At 30.1% G+C, this 10,236-nt stretch overlaps 1 non-coding gene across 1 annotated transcript; it reads left to right on the forward strand.

Moving 5' to 3' along the window:
* The first annotated feature begins 1,335 nt into the window (after positions 1-1,335).
* On the forward strand, positions 1,336-1,407 carry TRNAH-GUG (transfer RNA histidin (anticodon GUG)). Its single transcript has one exon. It is a non-coding gene; the product is annotated as a tRNA-His (tRNA).
* Positions 1,408-10,236: the final 8,829 nt, after the last annotated feature.

The raw sequence follows: 10,236 nt of genomic DNA on the forward strand, positions 1-10,236 counted from the left end.
AAGAATACCAAGCATTGCTTACTTTCACTAGTTTGGATGACGTATTCTACAGGAGGAAGAGAGTCTCCTTTCTCTTTGTCTGAAAGGGAAATACTTTCTTAAGAGGAACTTTCTTCAGGAAACTCTATGATATAATCTGAGCTATACTTGGCGCTACATCTTTTAGGCAAGAACGAAGATTGTTGATCATGCAGTTTACTAGAAAATGGATGGTGGGAGGAATATTCGAATATAGGAGGATAATTGGTTGCCTTCAATAAAGTCGCAAGATATGGTCACTGAAGCCTAGAGATTGCAATGTTAATTTAGTGATAGACTTAATTAAAAGTGATCATGGGGGAGTGGAATGTACAGATGATCAATGATATTTTTCTTCCATTCGAAGTGCAACAAGTCTTCCAAATTTCCCTATCATTTAATGGGAAGCAAGATAATTTTATTTGGAGAGCGAACAAAAATGAAATTTTCACGGCAAAGTCGACATATAGGTTTTTAAAGAGTAGAAATGCAGATTTAAACTCCAACCAATCTGTCATCCCGCAAGCGAGTAATGTCTGGTAAAAACTTTGAAAGATAAAAACTATTCTAAAACATGTGCATCTGTTGTGGTGTAACCCCCATAGTCGTCTTCCGGTTCGAAATGAATTATTGAAAAAAAAAAGGATTGGCAGGAACAAATGATTATGCATGAGGGGATGGAACAGAAGTGCCCCAACCCATTCTTGTTATATTTGTTATGAAGTCTGGAAAGTGAGAAACAACCGGCTCATTATTTAGCAAAGTTTGTTATTTCATAATAACTGATTTAGTATGGATTGAAAAGACTCCTCGTTGTATTTCAGCCATAGTGGCCCTTAATGTGCTCCCATATTTTGATTAATACAATTAGTTATTTTAAAAATACGCGGATAAATTTAGTGCATGAATATATTACAAGCAAACAAACAAGCTTTAACCCACTAACTGAGGTCGACTACATAGATCAAATTACGTCATAGTGTTCTATCATAAATCATATTTGGATCCAGCTCATTAGCCTCTAAATTTTTTCTAATAGTTTCTCTTTTAGTTTTATTATGTCTTCCTCCACTTCTTTTGACTTGATTATCCTAATCTACTCTTCTTACTACGGCATCTACATGTCTTCTCTCTACGTCGTGTGCACGAATATATTACTCGAGTTTTATAATATTTTTATTTAATTGAGTTTTATAAAATTAACTTACACATTTTTTTGGTATTATTATTATAATTATAATTATTACCTAAAAATATGAAACTGTTTGTTCGAAAAACATATTAAGAATTATAACTTATTAAGCATTGTAACAAAATGTGGCTGTAGTTTAGTGGTAAGAATTCCACGTTGTGGCCGTGGAGACCTGGGCTCGAATCCCAGCAGCCACAAATTTTTTTTTAATCAAACATGACTTTTTAATTTTAAAATTGTCTTTTTAATTCTTTTCCTCTAAAGCATGTTAGCTATATATTTTTTTTTCTTCTTAATGTTGCCATTTTTTGTTTCAGACTTAATTAACTACCATGGATGTAGCAAAACCTTTTGGATGCTCCAAATAACTTTATCTTTGAATGACAAAATCAGTTTCAAATGCATATTATAATTAAAAATAAAATGGAATCAACACATTTATTTATGAAAACATGACTTTTTAATTTTAAAATTGTCTTTTTAATTCTTTTCCTCTAAAGCATGTTAGCTATATATTTTTTTTTCTTCTTAATGTTGCCATTTTTTGTTTCAGACTTAATTAACTACCATGAATGCAGCAAAACCTTTTGGATGCTGCAAATAACTTTATCTTTGAATGACAAAATCAGTTTCAAATGCATATTATAATTAAAAATAAAATGGAATCAACACATTTATTTATGAACAAAAAATACTTTTTTTTCTTCTTAATGTTGCCAATTTTTGTTTCAGACTTAATTAACTACCATGGATGTAGCAAAACCTTTTGGATGCTCCAAATAACTTTATCTTTGAATGACAAAATCAGTTTCAAATGCATATTATAATTAAAAATAAAATGGAATCAACACATTTATTTATGAAAACATGACTTTTTAATTTTAAAATTGTCTTTTTAATTCTTTTCCTCTAAAGCATGTTAGCTATATTTTTTTTTTTCTTCTTAATGTTGCCATTTTTTGTTTCAGACTTAATTAACTACCATGAATGCAGCAAAACCTTTTGGATGCTGCAAATAACTTTATCTTTGAACTAGTATGGACACCCGTGCCAAGCACGGGCTAGAATTTCGTCATAGTTGCGGGTGACAATATCATGATGTATCTAGTGTCAGTTAAATTCAAACATGGAATAAAACAACGGAAGTTTATTAACTAATAAGAGGAAAAAAAACTAATACTTAACCATGAAATTTTTGGATGAAGATGCAGTATCATTCTCACTTATGTGGTTGTTCCATCTCAAATGTGTCGATCGACCGGTGCTGGCTCCTCCAGAAAGTCCAACGATGGTATGTTATTTATGTTTAACATTGCGGGGGAGAAGTTCTTGGTGGTGGAACACAAATATTGTGTCAAGTGTTAGTAAAAATTTCACTTTGTATGAAATAGTTTATGTTAAGAAACATATAAGTGAGGTAACCCATATATCTAATGTTTTAAGACTTCAGGAGAAGATGTGATGTCAATTTCAGTTGTGTAGTTAGTCTTAGCCCAATGTGATGATACAATCAATCGTAGACTGCCGCATAAGTCCTAATATTATGATGATTTATTTTGTTAGTTTCTGAGTGTCATTGAATTCTTTTGGTTTGAATTTTAGTTCGTCATTCACTTTCATGCCAGTTTTTTTATTCAACCTCTGTTATTTCTAATTCCTTCACTTTAGGTTTTTGGTGGGATATGACAATGGAAAAATATAGATGTGTTATGCTGAGTTTACAAAATACATGTTTATTAGACATTTTAAATTGATGTTTTTTAATGAGACTAATACTTTGGTAACATAATTACTCAGTAATCTCTAACACCTTTTACAAATCTATTTAATTACATGCAACTCACTCTATTTTCTATACCATCACAGATAAAACACGCACTCCTTAGTTTTTTCACTTATCTTTTCTCTCGTGGTCAAATTCCTTTTTCATATTATTTCTTTTTCTAATTTACTTTATATCTTCTCATGAAAAAAACAAACAAAAACATTCATATATGTAACCGCCACCAACCCACATTTTTACCATGCTGTGCCTCCGACCTCATTTGACTATCACACCAGATCAGATATACAGAGAGTCTTACATTTAAGGAAGAGATGTTAATGTACCATGTGTGAGTAAAAATTATATATTGAATGAAATAGTATATATTGAACAACATATAAGTGGGAAGACTAATACATCTAATGTCTTAAGCTTTTAAGGTAAAGATATGGTGTCAATCTAACTTGTAGGATTTTTTTCGTAGTCAAATATGATGCTCAAACCCATTATAGGCTCCCTCAGAACTTTGAACATTATAATGAACTTTTTTTAGTTTTTAATTGATTAATTTTTATATTAAATATAAGTTTTTGGATGTTGTTCCCTTTCATGCAATTTTTTTTATCCAACCTCTACATTTCAAGTACTTTCACTCTGGTTTTTAGCGCGATCTGACAATGAAAAATACATATGTGTTATGTTTAGTTGTAGTACATGTTTATTAGATATTTTAAATTAATGTGAACATTTTTTTTATTGACTATAATTTTGATGAAATAATTACTCATAAATTCTCTAACTCCTTCAAATAACCCAAAAAATTACCATTAGCTCTATTTCTAATATTACCATGGACAAAACACGCTACTTTTTTCTCGTATCATTTGTCTCATGTTCAAAAAAAAAAGCTACTTTTCTTTCTCTCACTTAATGAAACATGGGAACATAATAAATCTTCATCCATGAAACCATGATCAACCCACCTTTTCTACAATATTGTGCCTACGTGTGATCTTACTTTAATATGTCACCATATCACAAACACAAAGAGTCTTACACTTAAGGAAGATATGTTAATGTGTCCATTTTGACTTAAAGTCCCACATTAGATGCAAAAGTAAATGTTAAGAAACATATAAGTGAGATGCTCGATATACCTCATACACTACGATTTTGGATGATGGTGTGCTGTCAATTGTATGGTCAACCTTAACCTAATGTGATGATCCAACTCATTGTAGTCACCATCAGAACTCTGGACCTTTTTTTTTGTTACTGAACTCTGAACATTATGGAACATTCACTTCCATGCTATTTTTTTTATTCAACCTCCCTTATTTCAAATTCCTTCACTTTTGGTCTTTTGTAGAATCTAACAATGGAAAAATGCATGTGTTCCACTGAGTTGACAAAACATTACTTATTAAAAAAATTAAATTGATGTTGCGATTCTTTAATTGAGTCTAATTTGTCGTAAAATAATTACTCCAAAACTCCTAATTCTTCAACAATCCCGCAAAATTACCAGCAACTCACATTATTCCATATACTCTCATGGTAAAAGCACACACTCAATTTTTTTCCTTATCATTTCCCTCATGTTAAAATTCCTTTTTTATTTATTTCTTTTTCTCATTCATTTTCTCTATACTCATGAAATAAATGAATATAACCATCTCTTCTTGAAACCCCCATCAACCAACCTTTTCTACCATGTTGTGTCTCAATATTACTTTATTTGGTTATGTCACCAGATTACAAATGTAGAAAGTCTCACATTTAGGAGAGAGAAGTTAATTTGTCGTATGTGAGTTAAAGTTTCATATTGGATGCAAGAGTAGGTGGTCAAAAAAAATATAAGTGGGATGACACAAATAATTAATGCCTTAAAATTTTGGATGAGGATGTGGTGTTAGTTTCACTTTTATGGGTGCTTTTACCCAAATGTGATTATCCACCTCAGTTTAGGCTCCCCCTGGAAGTCACAACATTACGATGAACTGTTTTGTTAGTTTTAGATGTCATTTGTTTAATTTTTTATCATGTTAAAATTTTAGTTTTTGAATGTCATTTGGTTGGACGCAATTTTTTTAGTCAACCTTTATTATTTTAAATTACTTCACTTTTGGTCTTCGGTGTGATCTGAAAATGGAAAAATGTAGATGTGTTATGCTAAGTTGGCAAAATACATGCTTATTAGACATTTCAGATGAAGATGTGGTGTCAATCTCACTTGTGTCATTGCTCTTACCATAATATGATGTTCCGACTCAATGTAGGTTTCCTCCGTAGTCCCAACATTATGACGAACTAATTTATTGGTGTTTTGATTTCATTTGTTATTCTTTTTTAGAGTTAATTAAGTAAATGGTCCCTATAAATATTCAGAATTTCATTTTAAGTCCATGCAAAAATAAATCGCACTTTTTTGTTATTGTAAAAAAAATCGTCAGCAGATTTAGTCTTTGTCAAGTTTTTTTATCAGCATTCTTAGTCCCTGTAAAATTTTCAGTCTGTGTTTTTGGTCCCTAAAAATGCCAAATAAAAATGTTACAACGATTAAAATAATGCAATTTTTTTTCAAGAAACTAAAAAAAAATCTTTATATTTATAGGAAACATTTACTTAAGTAACCGTTTTTTTGGGTAAAACTTCATTTGTGGATGTCAATCGCTTTCATTCTATTCTTCTATTCAACCTCTATTTTTTCAAACTCCTTCACATATGGTCTATGATGGGGTGTGACAATGGAAAATGCACATGTGTTATGATGAGTTTACAAAATACATATTTATTAGAAATTTTAAAATGACACAACGTTTTTTTAATTAAGTCTAATTTTTGGTAATAATTACCCAAAAATTTTCAACTCCTTCAACAAAACCACATAATTACCGATAATTCAATCTATTTTATGTACTCTCACGGATAAAACACACAGTACATATTTTTCACCTTAATTTTTCTCTCATGTTATTTTTTTTCTCTTGATATTTGTTTTATTTTTCTTTCTAGTTTCCTTTCTCTATTCTAGTAGATGAAAGGAATATAAACCTTCCTTCATGAAATCACCATCATTCAACTTGTTTGAACATGTTGTGTCTAATTTTGACCTTGTTTGACTACGTAACATAATTATGGACGTAGATAAATGCACAATTGATTAGGATATGTTAATGTGTCAAATGTGAGTTAACGTTATACATTGGATGGAAGAGTAGATTTTCAGCAACATATAAGTAAGATGACCAAAATACCTAATGTCATAAGGTTTCATGTGAAGTTGTGGTGTCAGTCTCATTTGTATGGTTGCTATTGACCTAATACGATCATCCAACCCAGTAAAAAATCACTTGGAAATCCCAACATTATGATAATTTATTTTGTTAGTTTTCGGTTGTCAATTGTTTATTTTTTATTATCTTAAAATTAAGTTATTAGATGTTATTCTCTTTCATGCTATATTTTTTTATTCAACCTCAACTACTTCAAATTCCTTCACTTTTATTCTTTGGTGAAATTTGACAAAGAAAATAAGCATACGTGTGTTGTTGAATTGACAAAATAAATTCTTATTAGAAATTTTAAAATAATGTTGCGTTTTTTTAGTTAGTATAATTTTTTGGTTAAATATCTACTCAAAAATCTCCAACTCCTTAATCAAACCAGTAAAATTATAGGCAATTCACTCTTTTCCTCTAAAGCATGTTAGCTATATATTTTTTTTTCTTCTTAATGTTGCCATTTTTTGTTTCAGACTTAATTAACTACCATGGATGTAGCAAAACCTTTTGGATGCTCCAAATAACTTTATCTTTGAATGACAAAATCAGTTTCAAATGCATATTATAATTAAAAATAAAATGGAATCAACACATTTATTTATGAAAACATGACTTTTTAATTTTAAAATTGTCTTTTTAATTCTTTTCCTCTAAAGCATGTTAGCTATATATTTTTCTTTCTTCTTAATGTTGCCATTTTTTGTTTCAGACTTAATTAACTACCATGAATGCAGCAAAACCTTTTGGATGCTGCAAATAACTTTATCTTTGAATGACAAAATCAGTTTCAAATGCATATTATAATTAAAAATAAAATGGAATCAACACATTTATTTATGAACAAAAGATACTTTTTTTTCTTCTTAATGTTGCCAATTTTTGTTTCAGACTTAATTAACTACCATGGATGTAGCAAAACCTTTTGGATGCTCCAAATAACTTTATCTTTGAATGACAAAATCAGTTTCAAATGCATATTATAATTAAAAATAAAATGGAATCAACACATTTATTTATGAAAACATGACTTTTTAATTTTAAAATTGTCTTTTTAATTCTTTTCCTCTAAAGCATGTTAGCTATATTTTTTTTTTTCTTCTTAATGTTGCCATTTTTTGTTTCAGACTTAATTAACTACCATGAATGCAGCAAAACCTTTTGGATGCTGCAAATAACTTTATCTTTGAATGACAAAATCAGTTTCAAATGCATATTATAATTAAAAATAAAATGGAATCAACACATTTATTTATGAACAAAAAATACTTTTTTTTCTTCTTAATGTTGCCATTTTTTGTTTCAGACTTAATTAACTACCATGGATGTAGCAAAACCTTTTGGATGCTCCAAATAACTTTATCTTTGAATGACAAAATCAGTTTCAAATGCATATTATAATTAAAAATAAAATGGAATCAACACATTTATTTATGAAAACATGACTTTTTAATTTTAAAATTGTCTATTTAATTCTTTTCCTCTAAAGCATGTTAGCTATATATTTTTTTTTCTTCTTAATGTTGCCATTTTTTGTTTCAGACTTAATTAACTACCATGAATGCAGCAAAACCTTTTGGATGCTGCAAATAACTTTATCTTTGAATGACAAAATCAGTTTCAAATGCATATTATAATTAAAAATAAAATGGAATCAACACATTTATTTATGAACAAAAAATACTTTGCAAACACAACATGGACAATATGAAATTGAAGTAATATATCGTTGGACAAAAACGTATGATAATTAAAGTAGAATACCCCTTCAAAAGAATTAAAGTAGAATAAATTTATTTATGGGAAAATATTGCGGACCTAAAATATGGACAATTTGAAATTGGAGAAATATATCGTAGCAAGAAAACGCATAATTAAATTTATTTATAAGAAAGTATTGCTCACGTAAAACACATATAACTCTAATTGGTACTAAATGAAAAAAAAATGAAAAAATCGGATTCATATCTGAGAAAATATTGCTCACCTAAAATACATATTACTCTAATAGGTATTGAATGAAAAATGTAAAAGAAATTAGAGTTAATTAGAGAAAGGCATTTGAATTTTTTTTCATGAGTTATTAGAAACAACAACAGCAGCAGCAGAAAAAAAAAATGAAAAAATCGAATTCATATCTGAGAAAATATTGCTCACCTAAAATACATATGACTCTAATAGGTATTGAAAGAAAAATGTAAAAGAAATCAGAGTTAATTAGAGAAAGACATTTGAATTTTATTTTCATGAGATATTATAGCAACGGCAAAATAAAAAAAATGAAAAAAAATGGGATTCATATCTGGGAAAATATTGCTCACCTAAAATACATATGACTCTAATAGGTATTGAATGAAAAATGTAAAAGAAATTAGAATTACTTAGAGAAAGGCATTTGAAATTTTTCCATGAGAGATATTAGCAACAACAACAGAAAAGATGAAAAAATCGGATTCATATCTGAGAAAATATTGTTCACCTAAAATACATATGACTCTAATAGGTATTGAATGAAAAATGTAAAAGAAATCAGAGTTAATTAGAGAAAGACATTTGAAATTTTTTCATGAGATATTAGCAACAACAACATAAAAAATATGAAAAAAATCGGATTCATATCTGAGAAAATATAGCTCACCTAAAATACATATGAATCTAATAGGTATTGATTGAAAAATTTAAAAGAAATTAGAGTCAATTAGAGAAAGGCATTTGAACAATTTACATGAGATATTCGTAACAACAACAGAAAAAAATGAAAAAATCGGATTCATATCTGCATTATATTTATATAAAATGTATAATAAATTAAATTAAATTAAATGCTCATTCTATGGTAGACATACCTTTTTATACATATGTTAGTATATAGGTTATAGCCCTTGTTGTTATATATACATCGTCTTTGCATCCATGAAACTCAGATTCAAGATATGGAAATTTGTAAGGTTTATTTGGTTGTTGTAATGTCTCTCTTGTTTGTTTCTCTTGTTGTTAGTGATCATATCACAAGTTATAATATCAAAAGAGAAGTTTCTACGGGTCCAAATCCTGCACAATCTCCTGATCCAGTTCCTTTGGTGGGAAGTTTAAATGATAACATTTACATTCGTGTAATCAAAAGGCAAGTTCCAACAGGTCCAAATCTAGCACAATCACCTGATCCTGTTCCTGAAGTGGCAAGATCAAATTATTACAACTCCATTCGTGATGTCAAAAGGCAAGTTCCGACAGGTACAAATCCAACGCAATCACCTGATCTAGTTCCTGAGGTGGCAAGGTCAAACGATTACAAGTTTGACCGTGAAATCAAAAGAAAAGTTCCTACAGGTCCAAATCCCGCACAATCTCCTGATCTAGTACCTATTGTGGCAAGGTCAAATGATTACAATTTCAATCACGTAATCAAAAGACAAGTTCCAACAGGTCCAAATCCAGCACAATCTCCTGATCCGGTTCCTGAACTGGCAAGATCAAATGATTACAACTCCATTCGTGATGTCAAAAGGGAAGTTCCGACAGGTCCAAATCCAACGCAGTCACCTGATCCAGTTTCTAAGGTGGCAAGGTCAAACGATTACAAGTATGACCGTGAAATCAAAAGAAAAGTTCCTACAGGTCCAAATCCCGCACAATCTCCTGATCCAGTACCTATTGTGGCAAGGTCAAATGATTACTATTTCAATCACGTAATCAAAAGACAAGTTCCAACAGGTCCAAATCCAGCACAATCACCTGATCCGGTTCCCGAAGTGGCAAGATCAAATGATTACAATTCCATTCGTGATGTCAAAAGGCAAGTTCAGACAGGTCCGAATTCAGCGCAGTCACCTGATCCAGTTCCTGAGGTGGCAAGGTCAAACGATTACAAGTTTGACCGTGAAATCAAAAGAAAAGTTCCTACAAGTCCAAATCCTGCACAATCTCCTGATCCAGTACCTATTGCGGCAAGGTCAAATGATTACAATTTCAATCACGTA

Source organism: Medicago sativa, chromosome 1 (genome assembly GCF_051527215.1).
Source record: "Medicago sativa cultivar Bolivia chromosome 1, Bolivia_mono, whole genome shotgun sequence".
Classification (NCBI taxonomy): Eukaryota; Viridiplantae; Streptophyta; class Magnoliopsida; order Fabales; family Fabaceae; genus Medicago; species Medicago sativa.